The sequence below is a fragment of the Mus musculus genome, chromosome 1 (genome assembly GCF_000001635.26).
Source record: "Mus musculus strain C57BL/6J chromosome 1, GRCm38.p6 C57BL/6J".
In the NCBI taxonomy this organism is placed as follows: Eukaryota; Metazoa; Chordata; class Mammalia; order Rodentia; family Muridae; genus Mus; species Mus musculus.
In genome coordinates, this window is record NC_000067.6 from 72,984,462 (window position 1) to 73,007,792 (window position 23,331).

A 23,331-nucleotide genomic window follows, 5' to 3' on the forward strand; every position below is an offset into this window, starting at 1 on the left:
TCTTCCTTGCTTTTTGCAAGGAAGAAAAGGGGAGATATTGAAGAAACATGATCATTTCATTGAAAATGGATCCTTTCGGTAGGGTTTCTAGTTCAAGGACTTGTCTGCCAACCATGACTCCAAATCAGGGTGTGAGAAAGGGACAGCCACCTCCTTAGCATATTCAAAGGATGAGGTGTTTTTCTCATGGCCAATGTACTATCACCATAAAAAATACCACAAACAACTGCCTTTGACGTAAAACAGGGAGGTCGGGAGATTGCAGAAAAACCGGCAGCTTGGCTGGGGATTGAAAGAGCGAAGCTGATGCACAGGAAGTTGCTCTTTCCTAGGTCACTGATGGCCCATCGAACCACGCCTTGTTTCCATATCTTGTTTGCAGATGCTCCCCCTCCTCTGCTTCCTTTCTGCTGGATGAGCATGCTCCTCTATGGCATCTTAATGCTTCCATGTACTCGGACACGTCAGAGGCCAAAATAGTGAAGCAAGTAACCGTGGACCAACACTCTGAAAACAGGAACCAACCAACCTTCCCTTTCTTTGATTCGTTTCTCTCAAGTATTGTCACAGCAGTGGAGAGCTGGCTAGCACTTCTCCCATGGACATATTTCCAAGTGGTGAGTAATGAGGTTATAGTTCCATGAAAGAGTTGTACCCATGGAACAAAATGTTGGAGGTTTAGGGACTAGCTCCTGGGAACCAGAGTGGAAAAACATGAGGCACAGAACTGATCTTTGGACCTAAGGTGATGGGGTCTGCATCTGCTATCACATCAGGTCCTAGGAGGTAATGACTTAGTACCTGTAGTGCCCAAGGCCATGTACCTGCTCTGTCAATGAGCTACATCCCCGTCTTCGTTTAATGACTTAGAAACAAACAAGCAAACATGAAATAAGGATTACAAACTGTTAGAAAGCAAAGTGGACCCCAGATTTTGGAGTTGTGGGATTCTTTCTTACTCTTCAGCTTGTTCCTTCGTGTGCCTTCTCCCATTAAACTCTGAATTACAAAGTGATGGCCAGTCCATTAGGGCTGATGTGGGGGTGGGTGAGAATCATAGCTCATGTAGGGGAGTGTGAGGTTAGAAGTTGCCACCGCATCCCTTCACACAGTCCTTTGGAAAAAGAAGTGTGGCTGTGGTAATACGTTTTCACATTTCTATAATTATTTACCGTATACAAAGCAGCCTGAAGATATTAACCAACTTATTTTTGTTGTCAAACAGCCCACAAAGGAGGAATTAACGTTTCTGTTTTCAAGATTAGGAGAGCTGGCTCAGTGTACAAGCTCCCCCAAGGAATTGTCAAGGACAATTGACAGAATCAGGTTTAAATCCTGTCTTTGACTTCACAGGACTAGAGGGAGGCCCTCAAATAACAAGAAAACAATAAGGCAGAAGCAGTTGTTCAGGTGCGGGTGAGGCCAGGTAGGTGGACAGGTACAAATGAGGCTGGCGAGGTATAGGACAATAGGGAGTAGAGGAGACTGTGGCATAGGACTGGTGAGCCAATGCCTTGGTTGTGGGAATCTTTGCTGCTTGCTGAAATGCTAAACTAACCTTTTTTTGGGATAGAAGTTGAAAATATAATTAGACAGCTATTTATTAAGTGCCTAGTGTGTAACAGACACAGGGAATGAAACAGTGAATAAGATGTTGAAATATCTCTATATTTGATGTGAACTTATCCAACTCTTAAGTGTTGAGAACTAATATAAAATTTGGAAACATTGTTCAGACCAAACAAAACACATCTGTGGGTTACATTTGGCATACAGGCTGCCGCTTTGTGACTTCTGTCCAAAGGCTTCGATGGTGCAAGTGGACCAGGGAGAAAGAGTTAGCACATCAATGCATATTTGCTTAAAAAAACCTCACCAGAAGAGATCTTCTTTTTTCTTTTTGTGCATACTATATTATACACATGACATTCATAGAGCTTTCTCATTGCATTATAGATACTTAAAGAGATATTACTTATGTTCATTGGGTATGTATGTGATAGAGAGATATTACTTATGTTCATTGGGGTATGTATGTGATAGAGAGATATTACTTATGTTCATTGGGGTATGTATGTGATAGAGAGATATTACTTATGTTCATTGGGGTATGCATGTGATAGAGAGATATTACTTATGTTCATTGGGTATGTATGTGATAGAGAGATATTACTTATGTACATTGGGTATGTATGTGATAGATATATTTTTACTGATGGGTATAATTAGAAAAAGCTGACGACTACTGGGATAGTTCAACCTTGAAGTTCTTTCATTTTTGATACTGTGATACATTCTGATACAAGATGGGCATGCTCACTGATTAGAGAGCGGAAGGAGGAGAAACAGGGGCGATTGAGCCTGGGCCGATTGAGAAAACTGTGCAATAGTTTGTTTCAAATTCTGCTAATCACAATTAGTCCCACACAGATACCTAACTACAAAGGAGGCTGGGGAGATAAGCACAGTTTAGCTGTGTGACCGGGAGAAAGAGGAAATGGCTTTTGTCAGTAAGAGGCAGTCTTTGCCCCTTAGAGGAGTGAGAAGAGACAGGATTATGTGTGTTGAGAAAGAGTAACACTCCAGTGGGGTTGTCCTCTTTCTTAAGTACTTTAGAAGGACAAGGTGGCCCAGTAAGGAAGGATGCTTGCTGTCAACTGTGACGGCTCGAGTTTGATCTCTAGGACATCTATAATGGAAGGATAGAACTGATTCCTGCAGTCAGGTTATCCTCTGGTCTCCAACGTGTATGCTGTGGCTTTTATGCATGCACCTACCCATACCCATCTTCCTCACCCCCACCCCTAACACTCTCACAGAATAATCAAATGTTAACAAAGTAGAGCTCAGGAAATCTTCAGCTGCTGGAAAATAGTAGGATCTGGGCCTAAAGAGCTTTCCTGGGCCACAGGGTAGAGCTCTGGACTGAGACTCAAATGCTAGGTTCTGGTCTGGATTGTGTCTAGACCTAGTTATGTTTTTGAATATAGTTTCCTTGACCTTTATGCTCAACTCCCTATTTATAAATGCCAACCCAATGCTAACCTTGTATAGCTGACACGGTTGTTTTAAGAGCCAGGTATAACTACATCATGAACATTTTTGAGAAAAGAAAAAGATTAAAATGAGGAATGAGCTCAAACTGCAGTTAAAGAAAATTAGGTTAGGTTTTAAAGAAAAGTGAGGAAGGGAAAAATTTCACCACAGTACAACAAGAGAAAAAAATTGTTTTTTTGTAGAATGTATAAACAGCTAAGAAATCATCAAGAAAGGATTTTGAGAATAGCAAAAAGAAGCCTCAGGCACAAGGACCCTGTGCCTGAGACACAAATTTTGGTTCTACTTCTGTATGTAAATTGTTGTTTGAGTGCTGAGGGTGTAGTTCAGTGATGGAGCACTTGCCTAGCATGCGCAAGCCTTGGGTTCTATCCTCAGTATTGCAGCAAACAAATAACCAATCACATAAATACCTAGGTACTTAAACTGCTGTTTGATGGAGTGACTATTAGAATTTCAATACAAATATGCACATGTAAAGCTGCATACAACGAGAGTCTGGTTGTTAAAAGGATTAGAGCCTTTAAAACAGAAGTCAAGAAATACCTTATATCAGGGGATAGAAAACATGTCTCGAAAATCAGCAAGACTCCAACTCATCACAGGTCCAAGGGCAATAAAAATATGAACTGCAAAACACTCACTCTCTAGAAGCAAGGCCACATAGGGCTGCCAATAGGAGTATTTCTCTGGTCAGACACCCAGGCCTTCAGAGGCTGAGGCCATGATGTGAAGGGTCTGTCTACTGCTTGAGCCAGTGGAAGACCTTGGTACTTGGGCATGGCTTTGCAGTCATGAAAAATGTAAGAGCTATGGGACTCTGGAAGCTTCCACCCAGATTCCGAAGGGTCACAGTAACTGCTGGGATTCCTTGACAAGGCCATGCGTGAAGCTGTGAGGGGTAAGGCTTAAGATGCAATGGAGACCTAAGGAAGTTTGGGATCCCAGGAACATATAACATCAGCTAAGAAAACCAGCCCCAAAGACAGCCTTGTGAATTGTGACAAATGAAGCCACAGGGGCTGGGCTGTCATGTCTTTCAGAATGCACACCCCACTACTGCAAGATTGATGTTGGACAAAGAGCAGAAAGATCTATGGTTTGCCTTGTTGGGCCCTGGTCACACCTTGGTCTGGTATCTCATCTCTGAGTCTCCCCACTCTCTGGGAACACAAATGTTTGTTCTGTGCCATCCATCATATGTTGGAAGTAGATGCCATTTTTCCTACCTCCCTTTCTCTCTCCCTCTCTTCCTTCCTGTGGGTCAAATCCAGGTCCTCACATGCTAGGCAAGTTATTGAGTCATCTCTGTTCTACACACACACACACAGACACACACACACACACACACACACACACACACACACACACACACACACCACACTATCAGATTTTAGATTTTGACTTTTGAATAATGTTGGAACAGCTAAGACTCTGGGAACTTCTAGAGATGGGCTAAATGCAATTTGCACTATAAGATACCCATGAGCCTTTGGGAGTCAGAGTCAGAATACCATGCTTGAATATGAAATGTCCCCATGGGCTCATGTGTTAAAGGCTTGCCCAGCTGCTGGTGCTATTTCGGGAGGTGCTAGACACTTTGCAGGGCGAGTCCTAGCTGACGTAGTTCCCTGGAGGCATGTCCTTAGCTAGATCTCACTATGGTCCTTCTTGTCTCCTCTTCTGATTCTCAGCCACTATGAGCTGAGTATCTCATGAAACCTAACATTTTTTCATGGATATCCTGTAGTCACCTCCCCACAAGCATCAATGTCCAGTAGGCATCTCAGACAAGTGTTATAGTTTTCTTTGACTACAAGCTTTCTACTGCAGTCTTCCACATCTCAGGAATGAAGGCAGCTGCTCTAGGCATCTTTTCTTCTCCTGTTGGGTGTGTTCATGTTGGTGCATGCATATGTGGGTCAGTGTGCGTGTGGTTGTATGTGCACATGTGTGTGTGTGTGTGTGTGTGTGTGTGTGTGTGTGTGTGTGTGTGAGAGAGAGAGAGAGAGAGAGAGAGAGAGAGAGAGAGAGAGAGAGAGAGACACTCTAGGGCCAAACACAGATTTGCACACTCTCAAGACAAGTGTTTTTCTAACCAAGGAATTGCTTCAGCTCTGTAAGTCTTCTTTCTTTTCTACTTCTAGTTAGCATCCCACTGGCCCTTTCAAAATACTCCTCATCTCTCCTGCCCTTAGCCACACCTTAGCAAGTTATCACTCCTCTCATTTACCCAGGGCCAGGACTCCTAAGGGCTCTCTGGGCCCACTCTTGCTTCTTGCCATCTGTCTTAAGGTTATCATTCCTGTGATGAAACACCATGAACAAAGGAACTTCGTAGAGAAAGGGTTTATTTGGCTTATGCTTCCAAATCACTGTCCATCATTGAAGGAGGTCGGGACAGGAACTTGGAGTCAGGAGCTGATGCAGAGACCATAGAGGGGTGCTACTTACTGGCTTGCTCTTCACAGCTTGAGCCTGCTTTCTTATAGAACCCAGGACCACCAGCCCAGGGGTGGCCCCACCCACCATGAACTGAGCCCCCCCACATCAATCACTAAGAAAAAAAATGTCTTATAGGCTTGCATACAGCCCAATATTATGGAGTCATTTTCTCAATTGAGGCTCCTTCCTCTCCGATGACCCTAGCTTGGGTCAGGTTGGCATTAATCTGGCCAGCACAGTATTTGTTATTCACTAAGTGTTCAGAGTGAACTTCTTTCTTTCCTTCCTTTTACCTTCCTTATCACATTTCCTTCCTTACATTAACCTATGGGGATTCTGATTTGTAGCCACTCAGTTCATCTCCTGCTGGTCCTGTCCGCTCTTTGCCACAGGACTGTGGTTATTAGCACTGCAGCTATTTGTGCTATGTGCTCACAAGGTGAGCTTCTCTTAAGGCTATTGCTCTTGCCCTTCTGCTTGGGGGCATCACCTTCCCTGTTTTCTTCTGGTTCCTTCTTTGTCTGCATTGATCATCCACTCTCACTCCAACTTGACTTAAAACACTTCTTATTGTCTGACATAACTTTATGCCTTTACTTGGGGACTTTTATCATTCTCTGCTAAGATCTGAACTTATAAGTACATGGACTTTTCCCATTTCACTGTATTTGTTGGGGGCTATGTTCTTAATCAATAAATATTAACTCAGTGAATCAAGGTGGTGAAATTGAGCATAGGACCTCTTTGGAGACTCATCTCCCATGGTTAATAATCTCAGCAAAGGGAGAAAAGCTCCCTTTCTGGGGATTTGGGTCCGATGGCTGCGGTGATCCTAGACTATCTTATTTAGTGTTGTAGCACCAGAGTAGGACATAGACCTCTGACATCAGATGTTAGCTGTCCTTGCCTTACAACCCCAGTCAGTTTCTAGCATGGTGTGTGTGTGTGTGTGTGTCTGTGTTCCCCATTTCATCTTTATAGAGGGTGCTTAAATACCCAGGGTGTGGATCTGGCTTCTTCCCAAAGATACTTGCTCTTGCAGTTGGGGAATGAATAAGCAGATTCCCCATCTCCTGGTGACCAGATGCCAGCCTGTACACATCAATGCTGCTAGCCCTGATACACTCAGGAGGACTCATTCTCCTTTCAAAGGGGCCTCTTCCTCTACTCTGCACACAGAAGAAGCACAACAGATGCTACCTCCACTGTTTTCTATGAGATGCCTTCCTGCTTCCTCTGGACATGAGCTTTGGGTTGGATCTGCAAGGAAATGGAGACGAATGTGCCTTAAGATTCCTATCCTTTTTCCTTATTGGCCAGGGCATATTAGGTTTTGTAGGATGACTGACTGGCAGAGATAGTTCAGAGAGTGGCATTAAAATGAAAGCATCATTTTTTTTCTTACCCAGTAGCAACAATTCCGCAATCTGATTCTCACAATGATCTTGAGATAAGTACCGATTTTACAAATGAAGAAATTGACACAGGTTTCCAAATATATGTGCTTGCCTCATAAAGGCTCTTGTGAATATAGTCAGGCACAGGGGAAAATAAACAAATAATTTTTCCAAATATTTGTCCTATCTCTACCTTAGTTCATTCGAGAAAAACCTCTGCTAAACTGACTGTAAGGTAACAGGTTTAATATGGACATCCGGTTTAGAGGTATTGTTTGAACACTACTCCTGTGGAGGCATGCCAAAAGGTCATCTCAACCCAGTTGGGGGACCCAAAGAAGGACCAAACTCAGGACACTGTCAAATCCAGCTTGGTGAACCAATGAGTTTTATTGGGGTTACTTAAAGGAACAGAAATGACTCAAAGACACTCCAAGCCCACTCCAGCATGGGTGACAGCTCACAAAAGCTGAATGCACAGTCTGTAGGCAGCTCAAATTGGAGTGTGTAGCTTTCAGGCAATTGTGTGGTCTAAGCCTCCTGCATGTAGCTTGGCTGGTCTAAACTTCTAGGCAGCTTGTCTTGTCTAAAGCAGCCCTGTAACAGTCCTTACTGTTTATGTATGCCCCAGAAGAGAGGGGCAGAGAGTATCTGGTCAGTTTCAGGGACTTCCTGAAGCCTTGCGTTTAGGGAGCTTCAGGGCAGGCTGGGATGTTTCATGTCTCTTTAGAACACACCATGTTTTAATAAACTTCTGCACGAGGTAGAAGGATCTATCTTAGAGAATGTTGCCAGGCAACAGAAGTTAGTTGAATTGGAAGCTACTGGGTTAAACATATAGTTAGAAGAAACTTTGACAAAATGCTGACATTTCTTACAAATTCAAGAATGAGATACACCATGCCACCATTCCTATTTAATTGACTAAGAGACATGTTTCTTGCTTCCCTGAATATTTTTTTTTTGCGGGGGGGGGGGGGGGCTTGTCTAACGTTCCACAAATGGTCTGGAAATTGCAGAGTCAGCAAATCACTGCCATACAATGAAATCCCCTGCCTTGCCCTATACATTCTTTAGCACATACCACTTTCTGCATCTTGAATCCATCCATCCATCCAAAGTGGCTTGTATTCCAGGCACTGCATATGCTAGTTTTTCATCTTATTCATTTGCAACACAGCACTCTTCTATAGATTTTTATAAAGCAGGAAAGGTGAGTGGGCTGGGTTTTAAATCTAACTTTCCTAATTAAGATTCCCCTGTTGCTGTTCTATTCTCGGGTTTTCTTCTAGTTGACCATTCTCTTTCTAAGAAAATACCAATTCCCAACTCAAATCTTGTTTCTTTCAGTGGATTCTCCTTCATCCTTACCTGCCCTTGGCAGAGAGATCCCTCCCTCTTAAACTCTAGTCTAACATCTCCACCAAAATTTGGCACATACTTGATCTGATTACTGGTTAGTGGCAGGGTGGGAAGGGGAGAGACTTTATGGCTGAGGAAACTGGTAGACAATGTGGATCAGTTACTTGCCTACCATTACAAAGCAAGTCAGTGATGAAGCCAAAAATTTAACCTAATTTTTCTAGTCTCTGGACCATATTCTTTCTCCCATTCTGTGCTGTCTCCACCCAGATCAATTACTATTTCATAGCTGAAGGAGCCAAGGCCAATGAAGGGAAAACCACACAGAATTCTAGCAGCAGCGAGAGGGCCACCTGTAAAGGCTCACACTGGGGACATTTCCTTCTTAGCAGGCTCTGCCCCCTGGTTTGGTAAGAACCCAGACATTGCTGCCAATCTGCTCCTGCTACCTGCGTGCCATGGAAATTGCAGCTTGCAGCTCCAGCAACAGCAGGAGGTGCTTGCCTCCTCCTTGGGGAACAGCCAAGGCAGGTCAGCCTGTTAGCCTGCAGACCCAGCATCTAAAATAAACCAAGCAACAACCCCAGTGGAAACCAGGCAGCTAGCCCAAAAGAAACAGCACAGCCTCCCACCAGCCAAGGGCCATGGAGAACACACACTTGCAGGCTGTTGTTTCATCCTTGTCTTTTAGTGAGAATGAACCACAGTCACCCTGGTTCTAGAATTTTGGGCTGGCAGATACTGAGGGAGCTAAGATCCCAGAGAAACTTTGTTGTAAGCATTTAGTGTGCTATGCTAGGGACATAAATGATCATAGTTGTGTCTTTCCACAATGCCAGTATTTATTGAATAATAAATACACAAGCTACAGTATATATATATAGTATAATTGGTCACAATTTTCCTTGGTAACTGGCAGTTGGAAATAATAGATTCTTTTATTCTAATCTTAATTACTACTTTAACTCTCAGATCACATTACACCACATGCAGTGTTTTGCCCTGAGAGATTCCATTTTACAAGTAGTCTCTCACTCCATTTTGAGTGTATATGCAGGAGGGTGGCTCTGTACTTTGCTGAGCACATTAGCAATACTGTCAGAACTATGCAGAAGCCATAGACTGATAAATAACTTATTCCCATTAATTGGGACAGTAGGAACATGCAAATGTATTAAAATCATATCATAAATATGCTGAAAATTTACCGAGTTTTAGAACTTTATTTTTAATTCTCTGAGACCTTCATATAATATATTTTGATTGTATTAATCTCCCCCCAAACTCATCCAAGACCCACCATCTACCCTCTCAAATTTGTGGATTCTCTTTTTCAAACCTATCAAGTACAATTTGTATTATCCATATATTCTTGGATGTGTGGACTTCCAGTGGAATGTGTTCCACCTACCAGGGCCTACACTCTTAGAGAACTCCGACTCTCCCCATCCCAGCTATGGGTGGGACTTCATGACTACCTCCCTCTCCATCCTCGGGTTTGGTCTGGCTTCATCTTACATGGCTTTCATGCATAGTCATAACTATTGTGGGCTCATATATGCAACTATCCTGTTGTTTTTAGAGAAAATTGTTTCCTTGTAGTCTGGTTCTTAAAATCTTTCCACCCTGTAGTGGCTTGAATATGAATGGCTTCCATAGGCTCATATATTTGAATGCTTAGTCATCAGGGAGTGGAACTCTTTGAAGGGATTAGAAGTAATAAGAAGTATGGCCTTGTTGGAGAAAGTCACTTGGTGTGGTCTTTGAAGTTTCAAAAGCTCATAACAATCCCAGAGTCTCTCTCCCTGCCTATGGATCAAGTTGTTGTTCTCAGCTACTATTTCAGTGTCTGCCTGTGTGCTGCTATGCTTTCCACCATGATTATAAAGGACTAAGCCTCTGAAACTGTAAACAACCCCTCCCCCCAGTTAAATACCTTCTCTTATAAGAGCTATAGTGGTCACGTGTTTCTTCATGGCAATAGAGCAGTGACTAAGACATAGCCCACCTTCAACAATGATCTCTGCTCCTTGGGAAGTGCAGGTGTGATACAGATGGTCCAATAGGCTTGAGCACTCTGACATCTTTTGTTCTCACTTTGACCAGTAGTGTGTGGGGTTGAATGAGATGCTCCTCCCATCAGAAGTCTTGAGCACTCGAATACTTACATGGTTTCCATTTGGCAGCTGTTTGGGAAGGATTAAGGGGTGTGGCCTTGTTGAAGGAGGTATATCACTGGGGGTGGGGTGGGGTAGGCTTAAGGTTTCCAAAGACTCTTGTCATTCCCAGGACACTCTTCGTTCCCTGTTTATGTACCAGGATCTAATCTCTCTGCCCCTGCTCCAGAACCATGCCTGCTTGCCTACTGTCACACTCCCTAGGATAATGATGATAGACCTCCTGTCCCTCTGCAACTGTAAGCCCCAATTAAGCACTTCTTTCTATAAGTTCCTTTGGTCATGGCATTTTATTACAGCAATAAGAAAGCAACTAATATAATGAATCTCTATGTTAATTGCCATCTACTGCATAAAGAAGCTTCTTTAATGAGGGCTGCGAGATGCATTGATCTATGAGTATAATAAAAAGTCACTAGGAGCTGGTTTAATACTATGCCTATATATCAGAGTCATAATATTAGGTGCTTCCCTAGGGCCCATAGCTTGTCTAGCCTCCGGTTCTTGTCCTCAATAACAATACTCTGAGAACCGATGACACATACCAGACCAAGTAAAGGATAAAATCTCCTTACCTGAACCCCACAAGGAGGAGGACACCTAACAGTGGTGACAGCAGCTCCACTGGCCTGTCACCTACCAACGGTGTGCATCAGGGGACTGACAGGCAGGGAACTCAAGACTGAAGCAGAGATTCAGCTCTACTTGGTCCCACTTTAATTAGCATCTTCTTCTTGAATTGATATCCTTCTGTCTACCCATCTGTGGTGGTTTGAATGAAAACAGCCCCCATAGGGTCATAGAGAATGGCACTATTAGGAGGTGTGGCCTTGTTGGAGTAGGTGTGGCCTTACTGGACAAATGTGACATAGGGGATGAGCTTTAAGGTCTCAGATGCACCAGTCAGGCTTAGCGTATCTCTCTCTTCCTACTGTCTGCCTATATAGATATTGAATTCTTGGCTCCTTCTCAAGGACCATGTTTGCCTGTATGTTGGCATGCTTCATGCTATGATGACAATGGACTAAATCTCTGAACAACAAGCCAGTCCCAATTAAATGTGTTCTTTTATAAGAGTTGCTATGGTCATGGTGTCTCTTCATAGCAATAAGACCCTAATTAAGACTGAAGTTGATATCAGAGACTAGGGTATTGCTCTGATAAGACTGACTATGCCTTTGTTTGGAGGAATGTGGATTTTGGATTAGGAAAGTAGCTGACTACTTTAAGTGGGTCTTAATGGGTCAAACTACTAGAACATGAAGACAGTGGTGCTTTGAGCTGTGGTGATTTAAACTGAGCGTGACTTGCTCAAGATGTTTTAGAGGAGGTCATTAATATGTGGCCTAGAGATCATTTTTGTGATATTTTGGTAAAGAATATGACTGCTTTCTACCCTTGTTAAAAAAAATCCTCCTGAGGCTAAACTGAAGAGCTACGGATTAACAGCTTTGGCAAAGGAGATTTTCAGGAAGCCTGGTATTGACTGTGTTGCTTAGTTATTAGTGGTCACACCTATGCAGATCTATAATGAAAAGCAGCAAGCTAAGTAAGGAAAAATACAAAATGTACAATGTGAGGAGAAAAGAGACACCAAGAAGCATAAACAGATTAGAGAAAAGCCTGATGCTAAGTGGAATAAAGGGAGTGGTGGCCTCAGAGAAAAACCCCACCCAGCTAAACTTCCAGCTCATGTGAAGCAATTAGGGAAAATCGAAAAGGAAGCATAAGTAGGGCCAAGTGTGGTGTACACCTTTAATCCCAGCACTCAGAGGCAGAGGCTGGCAGGTATCTTTCCTTTATAAAAGTTGCCATGGTCATGGAGTCTCTTCACAGCAATAAAACCCTAAGAAGTCATCATTCCATCTGGACCTGCTCTCCATCTGCTTGCTTGTTTACTTTTTAGAACTCTGTTCTGACTTCTTCTCTACAGCCTCCATGGCCCCTCATTTCATGTTTGCAGGTTAACTTGACTCTGACTCCCAAAGAGCCCTGACCCTACAGCAGCATCTCTAGCAGATTTCATAATTTTATTCCCACAGACACTATGTATCCATATCAATGTCTGACTCTCAGGCTTTGCACTCTGTTGTAGCCCTTTTAATCCATTAAAAATACTTTGTTACCAACATATATGCACATCTATGCATCTTTATTCTATTTATCTGCCTTTTTGTCCATCTGTCATATATATATATATATATATATATATATATATATATATATATATATATATATATACACACACACATACATACATACATACATACATACATAATCTATCTTTATGTCTGGCTATCTGTCTGTCTGTCTTTGCTTTGTTATGTGGCATAAGAGTTAATCAGGGCTACTTGGCAAGTCACTGCCAACAAGACTAATTCACCTCATGGCTGCATTGTTACTCAGTGATTCTGACATTTTGGAAAGACACAACTGCGTGTATCTATGTTTCTGATATACCACAAGTGTGACAATGGCTATGTCCAATTCCTAGTACACTTGATTCCATTCCCCACTCATCATTCTGATTACACAATTGTGTAATAAGTTGAAAAGTTAAAATGAGAAGTTCTCCATAGCATTCTGAATTGACATGACTAAAGGTGTTGAATGGGGCTTTTGCTGTCTCATCAAAATTTTTCCATTAAATTAAAGTTTAGGAGGGTTCTGCTCTGTAAGAGAGATGAATATTCCTGAAGGAGTCAGTTCTGAAGAATACAGATGTTGAAAAGTCTATCTCTGAGGCCTTTGTCATGAAGGCAGCCTATGGAAGTTCCAGATGGCTGGGGTAACCAGCAGCTTCCAGGAGATGATTTCTCATAATTCTCTTTGCCAGAAACTAGACACACCAGCTGAGAGGGGAAGGATTCTTCTCTTAGGAAGATGTAAAAATGAGTCTCTTCTACAAAAGCAATAATGGATTGGTGTCCCTGCAGGGGTGATTTCCTTTCATTTCCTGTACCCTAGATGAAGTTAGGGGGCTGGGGGTGGTCAGATGTGAGTTGAGGATCTCCCTAGTTGTTTGAAAGGCTAAAAAGAAAAGCAAAGAAAGACAACTCTTTCAGTCAGATGAACTAGATGGAAGGTGTACTGGCTGGTTTTGTGTGTCAACTTGATACAAGCTGGAGTTATAACAGAGAAAGTAGCCTCCTTTGAGGAAATGCCTCTATGAGACCCAGCTGTAAGGTATTTTTTCGGTTAGTGATCAGGGGAGGGGGCAGCCCTTTGTGGGTAGTGCCATCCTTGGGCTGGTAGTCCTGGGTTCTATAAGAAAGCAAGCTGAGCAAGCCAGAGGAAGCAAGCCAGAAAGCAGCACCCTCGATGGCCTCTGCATCAGCTCCTGCCTCCAAGTTCCTATCATGTGTGAGTTTCAGTCCTGACTTCCTTTGGTGATGAACAGCAATGTGGAAGTGTAAGCTGAATACCACCCCTCCCCCCAACTTGCTTCTTGATGTTTTGTGCAGGAATAGAAACCCTGACTGAGATAGAAGGTGAGGCAGCCCTGATGCTCACAGGGAGACATCCTGTGGAAGCTCAATGCACAAGTGTGCAGATTTACTTTTCTGTCCAAGATTTTGGGGAAAGAGGCAGTTGGTAGAACGTCACTAAGAAGAATGTTAAATTCAATTCATCTTGATTTTTTTGAATTTCATTTTATATTTATTTTTTAAATCAATTATTTTTGATTAGCACAGTGACATTCTCATAAATATTCATTACATTTTGTTCTTTTTCTCTCTCCCATACCACCTTTCCCTCCCCCCCCCCTCTTTGCTGGCCCCTTTCTCCATCTCCTAAATTTACTCTTATGCTTTCACAGAATAAATATTCCATTCTCCCCTCTCATTCCCCTCTCCTCTTTGCTTTTGATCTCTCCTGCCCCTTCCAAGATCCCTTTGTCCCCTTTCTTCTTTCATGTCATACCCCTTACACCCACACATTTGAATCTATCTTTCCCATAAGAGAGAAAACATGGATTAAAATTGGAATGAAAGAGGTTGCTTATCTCAGCCAGCTGTTGGGGAAATGAGGACAATTTAACAAACTACTGCCAACAAAACCTTGCGAATTTACAGTCATTCAATAATACAGACATTGTGGAAAGACACAGATGTGTCTTGTCTGTCTATTTCACCAAGTCTGGCTTATTTTGCCTAACATAATGATCTCCAGTTCCATCCATTTTCCTGTAAATGTCAAATTCCCATCCATTTTCAGCCAAATAAAATTCTACTATGTATACACGCACCATATTTTCCTTCCATATGTATTTGTGGATGGACATCTGTGGTCCTGAGTCCTCTGCTTCCTCCCTCTCAGGGTGTCCAGACATGGCACTAGAAGGATGAAGCAGAGTCTGGAATGGATGGAGTCCTGCAGGATCCTGGTCCAGCTAGGAGTGAGTGCCAGGGGCAGGGAGAAAGCCACTGAAGATTTCAGTGTTACAGCTCTTGAAGATGAAAGCCTTCCCCAACGGTCTTTAATGAAACAGCTTTTGGAGACAATCTTAGTTTGTGTGCATACCTTTATTCACAGTGGGCTTATACATATACTGTTTATTTCATGTGAAACTGGGATGTATATGGACCTTGAAGAGTGAGAAGGAGTTTTCAGGGTGAATGAAGATCATTGGCTGGAGTTTAAAGTTCTGTGTATGAAGAGGCATTCCAGGAATCTCAAATACTTGCTGGGTGAGTTCTTATCAGGGGAGAAGAGGAAGGGGAAAAGAGGAGGTTGAATTCGTAACATAGGACTGCCAGAGGACTAGTTGACCTTCTTCAAGTAGAGGATATGGAGGTTCAGCCTTGCCAGACAAGGTCAGAGGTGGGGGAGTCCTGGCTAGGTAAAGGGAGTCCTCCATTTTGCATTGAGCTCAGAGATGCTATCAGTCATGGTAGTGTCCATGTGTTGGCTGTTGTAGGGCAACAGTCAGCACAGGTGTATAAGTGTTTTCTCTGTTGTGTGCTACCTCAGAGTCCTTTAGGTATAGGAGTGGTATGGCTAGACCATGTGCTCTGTTTTTAGTTTTCTGGGGAACCTCTATACTTAGTTCATGGATTCTACTCTACACCTCCTAGGTACATGGCGCCAAGAGAAGGGGAAAAGGATAATGGCTCTAGTTGAATGCTTATCCTGACTTAGGCATAATAGGTATCACTTTAGGTTCAGGGAAGTAAAATCATTAAGACTGATATTTTCAATAGATCTGCTGTTAGAGGCAAACACCGACTGAGAGACAGATGGCAAGTAGCTGACATGTATTTTTTTTAATTAGGTATTTTCCTCGTTTACATTTTCAATGCTATCCCAAAGGTCCCCCATACCCACCCCCCACCCCCAATCCCCTACCCACCCACTCCCCCTTTTTGGCCCTGGCGTTCCCCTGTACTGGGGCATATAAAGTTTGCAAGTCCAATGGGCCTCTCTTTGCAGTGATGGCCGACTAGGCCATCTTTTGATACATATGCAGCTAAAGACAAGAGCTCCCGGGTACTGGTTAGTTCATAATGTTGTTCCTCCTATAGGGTTGCAGATCCCTTTAGCTCCTTGGGTAATTTCTCTAGCTCCTCCATTGGGGGCCGTGTGACCCATCCAATAGCTGACTGTGATCATTCACTTCTGTGTTTGCTAGGCCCCGGCATAGTCTCACAAGAGACAGCTATATCTGGGTCCTTTCAGCAAAATCTTGCTAGTGTATGCAATGGTGACTGACATGTATTTTGTGGAATGGATTTATCCTTGAGTGCCATCTGCTTGTGGGGAGGGATGGATGTCAATTGCTATGTCTGGTTCTAAATTGTACTGTGCTGTCTGCTGCTGGAGTAAGCTGTATGTGGATGCTTCGAGAAGGCTACCGGAGACACCATGTTGTTCTAGAGTGCATGTCCCAGTGGGGATAAGATGTGGAAGACAAGGCTCCAAAGGAGGCATAAATATTCAGGGTCTGGTGATAGACTCTCTGGTGAACTCAGAAATGTTTCTTTCTCATTTTCTGATGGTTCTAAGCCTTAACAGTATCAAAATGAAGACTAAGAGTTTCTTTGGAGTTCCCTTTTTGATACTTAAAAAATGTTTTTTGTAGTCTTTCTCATTTTGAACTAATTCCTTTCTTATAGGGCGAAAAATGAGATCAGATAAACAATTTATACCAATGAAGTTGATTTATAACACTCTAAAAGGCTTCTATTGGAAAGGAAAGGAAGGTGGAGATTTTTTTAGTTGTTGGGTTAGGCCAGAAACCAGCAAACACACACACACACACACACAAGCACAAAGCAACCATTTTTGCTTTATGAGTCATATAATCTGTGTTCTTTCTTTGTAGTGCTTGAGTTTGAACCCAGATCCCAAGGCATGCTGGGCAAGGGCTCTCACCTGGAGTGACAACTCCCATGCAGTCTTAGTGGCAGGAGCTTAGTCTTGCACTACATTTTAAGAGTGGCTGCAAATGTTTCTAGTATGTGAATGGCTATGTGCCCCCCCCTAGCCTTTGTTCATGAGTGCAAAATTGAATTTCGTGTTTATTTATGATGAAATATTATTTTTCTTTGCCTAATCATTATTTTCCAAACCATTGAAAATTATGGAAAAGAGTCTTAGCTCATGGATTATAAGGGAAAAACTCAGGATTGAGGTTTTTTTTTTTTTTTTTTTCTTTTTTTTTTTCACATATTAACTCTTGTTTTCCCATCATCTCTTTCCTCAAAATGGAAGATGACTTGCTCCGTGTCTGGGAACATTGTTCTGCTTGGAGTTCCTTGCGTAGTCCCACAGTCCATCCCTTCAGTCACACCCGATTGTGCTGGGGTTGACAAGCGAGCAAGAGTACCCACTGCAGAGTAACTTGCGTTGCTCTGGCCTTGCCTGAAGAATTTGATGACAGAGTTAGGATTTAGATCCCAGTCTGCTTTCCTGAGCAAGGGTCTCTTAGTCTTGGAGGTTTGGTTTCCTGGCCTTGTTGATTTGTGCTGTCTTATCCCAGGTGACTTTGGTTGTCAGTTATGTAGGGGGTTGGAGTGGTGGGGGGTAGAGGTAGGAATGGAGTGGCATGCTTGGAGTGATTGTTCTGAGGTCATTTTAGTGTTATGAATTCCCAGCTGAGAGACCAGCCAAAAATTAAAAAAGAAAATAGCAGAGAACCCAAGACCTTAGTGCTCAGTGTATTCTGGTACCACATTCCAGTGGGATTCTGGGATGCTTGTCAACAGCCGTGGCTGCTCTTGGACTTTCCCATGGCCTATTCCGGGACAACCACACATCTGCAGATGCTCCCTCAGGACCGGGTCATGGCAAAGGCCCATTTCAACAGCAGCTACTGTTGCTCCCAAGGCCAGAGGTCAGTGCTCCTGTGGCCTCTGGCAGCAACCCCTTCCAGATACCACCCACTCCCTAGCAGGTGAATGGCAGTCCCTGAGAGTTCTTCCTCGGAGATGGGAGAAGTCCCCCCCACCCCCCACGCTCCTATCCCCCGGAGGTATGGAAGCAACAGATACAGCTTTGTGGAAGCACACTGGAACCCATGCAGGGGGTGGGAAGTTACTCCCATGATCCAAAGGGGCATTTTTTGTTGCATGCTATAGGGTAGGGCTGAAGAAATGAGCCTGGAGAGGAGAAGGCAGACAAGCAAGGAAGTCATGACTTTCATCTGATGTACAAGGGTGAAGGAGAAAGGATATTTCAGAGGAAAAATGAAACTATTCCCAAACTTACTGGCTTTTAACAGAAATCATTTTTTTTCACACTCTGGTACCTTGAGGGGTAATGTTATTCACTTTTGACTTCAATAAATACCTAAGAAAACCACGTAAAAGGAGGGCAGTTTTACTTTCATTTCAGATTTTAGAGGTGGTAGATAGTCCATGGGGTTCCTTCACTGTGGGCCCGCCCATGCATACTGAGATAAAGCAGCATCGATGAGGAGACATGGTGGAGCCAGGTGGCTCACTCTAGATAAACAGAGGGCAGACAGGCAGGCAATTAGGAAGACCGACAGATGCATAGACAGACAGAAAGTGCTTGAAGACAAGATCTATTCTTGGAAAGCATGCCCCTAGTGATTTATTTTGATCACCTGGGCTGAAACCCCTAATACAGCCCATTCAGCTACGAGTTCATCAGTGGATTAATTTACTGATGAGGCAAATGTCCCTATGATATAACAGTAACACAACAATTGGGGATTGTTTCAACATATGAGCCTCTGGGGGATGTTTCTTATCCAAACTATAATCCTTAGGCTCTTCTGGGTGCTGTTCCTCACTGGGACTCACTTGTTCCATTGTGTTTCTATAGATCTTGGGGATGCAGTCATCTGAAGGCTCAACTTGGCTTAACATTCAAGACAGTTCCTTATCCCGCATGCCTGGGCCTTGCAATGGCTATCAGTTTCCTCTCCCCCCTGTGGCTGTTCCAAATGGCTAACTCGGGTTTCCCTACAATGTAGAGGGCTCAGGAGAGTTGATCTTGTTAGGAGTCTGGATTTCTTTAGAGGAAGTGAGGAAGACATGGCTTATCCTTTTCAAGACTAAATCTAGACTGTTCTAGAGTATTTTCTGTATTAACCTGCTGATCAAACAATCCCATGGCAGCCCAGATTCTAGGCCACAGAGGTTTAGACTCATCCTTTAAGAAGGGAAGGCTGGTGCTTGCAAGAAGGGGCAGGATGAATGGTGACCACCATGGAGAGAAGCCAAGGCTGAGATAGAAAAGGACCAGGAAGACAGACAGCACTTGGTAGTCAGAGGACGAGGAAGACACCTCTCTGGTCATGTTCAGGTGGCATGGGAGACACAAAAGTGGGAGATATGTTATACCCTCATGATATATCCTGTGATATGGATGTTAAAATTTATTTTTTCAAGTGTTTTAATTATCATACATTAATTATATATAATGGTGGGGTTCCTTATGACATTTTCAAATATGTCTATAATGTACTTTTGATCATAGTCACCTCCATTACACTCTCCTGTTCTCCTCCAACTCCCCCCATCCCTTCCTCTTCTCAACTAGCCCCCTTTCTGCTTTTACACTTTGGGTTGTGTGTTGGCTCTGGTGACCAAATGAGTTTAATTAGAGTTGCCTCTAAGAGCATGAGTAAGGATGTATTTAGTAAGGTTGAGCAACTTAACAGTGGCCACACCATTGAAGACGTTTCTCCATTTCTCAGAAACCACTTACTACCTCAAGATCCTCAGGGAGACATGGGGCTTGTGAACATGAGTTGGAGACTTTTTAGGACACGCGCGCGCGCGCGCGCACACACACACACACACACACACAATGTGTTAGTCTTTCTAAAGGTTTATAACCATTAGATACCTGTCTTCTGCCTCCTCTCATTCCATCCCAGTTAGCTGTCTTAATGTTCAGGGTTCATCTATGATCTTTGGGCTCCCAAACCTTCTTTGACTCTTCTTTCCCCTTGCACTTGGCCTGATGGTCCTGTCTAAGGGCTCTTTTACTGAGTTGTGTGCTCATGTCTTTTTTTTTTCTTTTTTATTAAGTGGTCATATTTGGATCCCTGTTCTCCTAGGAGCCTTCTGTCTCCCTACCTCAATGGCTTACCATATGGATCCTTCTGCCTAGAATGTCTCTGAACTCCATCTGTCAAAATCCTTTAAAACATATCTCCGGGAACCAGAAAGATGGCTCAGTGAGTAAGTGCTCTACAAACACAAGCTTGGATCTGAGTTTGGATTCTCAGAATCCATGTAGAAGCCAGGTATATGACTGTTACACATGTGGTTGGTAATGGAGACAGGAAGATCCTCGAAGCTCATTGGCCGGTTAGTAGAGTTGAATTGATGAGCTCAGGGCTCAGTGAGAGATCCCTTCTCAAAACATGTGGGAGCAATAAGTAAAGACATTTGGTCACATCCACACAAATGCTCCTCTTCTCCTGGAGACCCAGTGCTTTGAGGATCAGCGTCTCTCTATTTGTGTCACCATTATTCCCCTTACCATTGCTTCAAGGCCTTCAGGGACAAAAGCCACAAGAAGACCTTGCTGCTTCTGCCCCACGGCTCCATGCCCTGCACACAGCAATCATTCAGTCGATGGCCTATTGAATTAAACAGTGGTTTCTCTGGGCCACCAGCCTCTGATTGTCTCTTTCCTTTCCCATGGCAAATTGCAGCATTCAGCTCCCAGCAACTCCTGGTCCAGGGCCCTGAGGTTCCTGGCAGGCCATTCCCTCAGGACCATGAGACTGCTGTTCCCAGATGGCCAGGCCTGTGCAGGCTGGAGCTGGGTCCCAAGGAGATGGAGAACTTCTGACTCCATGGACTCCCCTGGCTCCTCTTTCCAGCTGCCCCATACTTGTTTTCCTTGGCACAAGAAAGCCATCAGTCATCACATGGACCATTTATAGCTATATATCCATCTCTTATTCTTCTAATGAAAATTACAGTGATTTTGACCCAGAAAAGGAGAAAAGAAAGGAAAATAAAGGCTCTCCTATGCAAAGTAGGTATTTCATGAGGCCACTAGGGCTTCCTACAGTAGTCAACCTACCCTGGGGAGTTGATGCCAGTCTTCCTGCCCAGCAACCCTCTCCCCATATCTCTGCCTGTGCCCCAGCTCCTCAGACTTTATTAATGGGCTCCATGGGCAACCGATATTCTGAAACTCTTGCTACTAAGTCAGGAAAGGGGTGTGGCTGCTTTGCTGCTTGGCTCCAGCCGTATTCATAGTACAGGGTCATTCATCTGACACTAAAGTATCCAGTGGCCACTGTTAAACTCTGAGAATTGAGGAGCTCTGTAGTCAGGCTATACCTACAGGCCAAGCAAAGACTAGAGAATCAATGGTCCCCTAGTCCCCTGCCTCTACCAGCTAGGGTTTTTAAGCAGCTTGTAAACAGCAGCTCGTATGTTCCTCACAATCACCCTTTGAAGGAATGATGCTATTATCTCCAGTTTAGAAATGAGGAAACTGAGGCAGAGCAGGTTAGGAGGCTTCCCTGGTCACTCCAGTGTTGGCAACATGCTGGGCTTTGGGTCTTGGAGACCTGGCTTCTGTGTCTGCTGATCAATTGGCATTTCCTTTGTCCCTCATCCAGTGGAGATGTTGAAATACTAACAGAACCACCTAGCCCTTCTTATATGTCTGAGAGCACTGGAAAGGACAGAGTGTCTGAGAGCCGTGGACAAATGACTGGACGAGTCCGAACCAGTTCTCGGGACAGGTAATTCAATTTGGTTCAAATTCTGACTTTCCCACAGATTTTCGTTTCTCAGCCTAGCTTTGTGTGCCTATTTGGAAAGGCAGATTAACAAAGGGATTTACTGGGGTTTCCAAGAGCAACCTCTTTCCCTTGGCTCCAATCTCTGGCCTGGGAATTCACTAAGGAGCCAATTCACTTTCTTCTCTCCATTCATTCATCAAGTTCCGATGCTACTTCTTGTGTGTGCAGGGACACCTTATGGGCAGCAGGAGGGCGTGCGGAGCAAAAGCTTAACTAAATGGATCAGATCTCCTCTGTGCTTTGAAGCCACCCTCAGTGTTCCTGTGTCCACGGCCACTGAAATCAGTAGCCAACACTGGACATGGGAGCACATGCCTGTGATCTTAGCCCTTTCAGAGGTAGAGGCAAAGAGGATCAGAAAGCTCACTCCCAGTTACATATCCACTCTAAAGCAAGCCTGAGCCACATCTGGTTCTGTTTTAAAAAAAGAAAACAAAGCAAGGAAGGTCAGCACGATGGCTCAGCAGGTGAAGGTGGTTGCCACCAAGCCTGATGACCGGAGCTGTGGTTTCTGGGCTCTTTGGGAGGATTTTCCCTCCTCTGTCTGGAAGACTGTGTGAGGTATACTTTAGCGGTCTCACCTCTACAGAAATAGGATTTCATGTGAAAGTTCACTGGAATCAGATATCCTTACAGGGAAGCAGGTCTCAGCCCTGTTCAGGCTGGATAGAATGGCAATGTAGATTTGTGCTCCGGGCTGCATGGTACCTGGCAGAGCTGAGTAAAGATGCAGATGCTCTTTCATTCCTAGGGTCCCTCCTATATGAATACTCATAGATATCCTAGTTTTATTCTGTAGTCAATAACTGGGCTTTGGAGGCCATTTCCCAGTGTTCCCAAATCCAGGTGACAGCAGCAGCTTATCTCTTCTGGGGGTCTCTTCTAGCTGCTGGTGGCCCTTTGCTCCCACTCCAGCCTCTGCTTTGGCTGCACATGGTCATCATTTCCTTGATTATTATACTGTGTTATGTGGATAATCTTTGCCAACCCTAACCCTACAGAGCCAGAGCGAAACAGATGCTTATACAGATACAAGCAACTCAAGGTATGGAGGGTTTATTTTGGCAAATAGCTTGAAGGTAATGTGCACCATGGTCAGGAAGCCATGAGAATAGGAGTTTACTGCCACTGGTTCACATTGTGTTCACAGTTAGGAAGCGCAAAGACTTGAATGTTGACGCCTAACTTATTGTCTCATTTTTAGCCTGGGGTCTCAGCTCATAGGATAGTGCAGTCCACATTCAGGGCAGGTCTTCTCTCCTGTTACATCTTTTTGGACACAGCTTGTAAGACAAGCCCAGAGGTGTGTCTTCTAGGTGATTCTAAACTCTGTCAAGTTGACAAAATTAATGACAGGCAACAAATATTCAAATCTCACTAGCCATTTTCTTTTGCTCTTGCGCGCGTTCGACTGGCCAGGAAGAACGACGCTGCAACAGGATCCTTCTGCACACGTTTATTGGGAGAGCTTGATTGTAGAGGCGAAAAGACCCCGAGCCCAGAACTGGTGCTGCTTTTATAGGCCTAGGAGAGGCGTGTCTCACACCCGGATTGGTTATGCACTAAGCCTCATTTGCATGTTCCTCATCTGATTGGCTACTCTCTCTCAGTACCTTACAGAACCTCATTATCATACCTCATTTGC

At 43.8% G+C, this 23,331-nt stretch overlaps 1 long non-coding RNA gene across 1 annotated transcript; it reads left to right on the forward strand.

The window, feature by feature from the left end:
* Positions 1 to 386: 386 nt before the first annotated feature.
* On the forward strand, positions 387 to 21,567 carry Gm31137. The gene is made up of 3 exons (XR_373508.3): positions 387 to 617; positions 19,974 to 20,097; positions 21,501 to 21,567. It is a non-coding gene; the product is annotated as a predicted gene, 31137 (long non-coding RNA).
* The last annotated feature ends 1,764 nt before the right edge of the window (positions 21,568 to 23,331 follow it).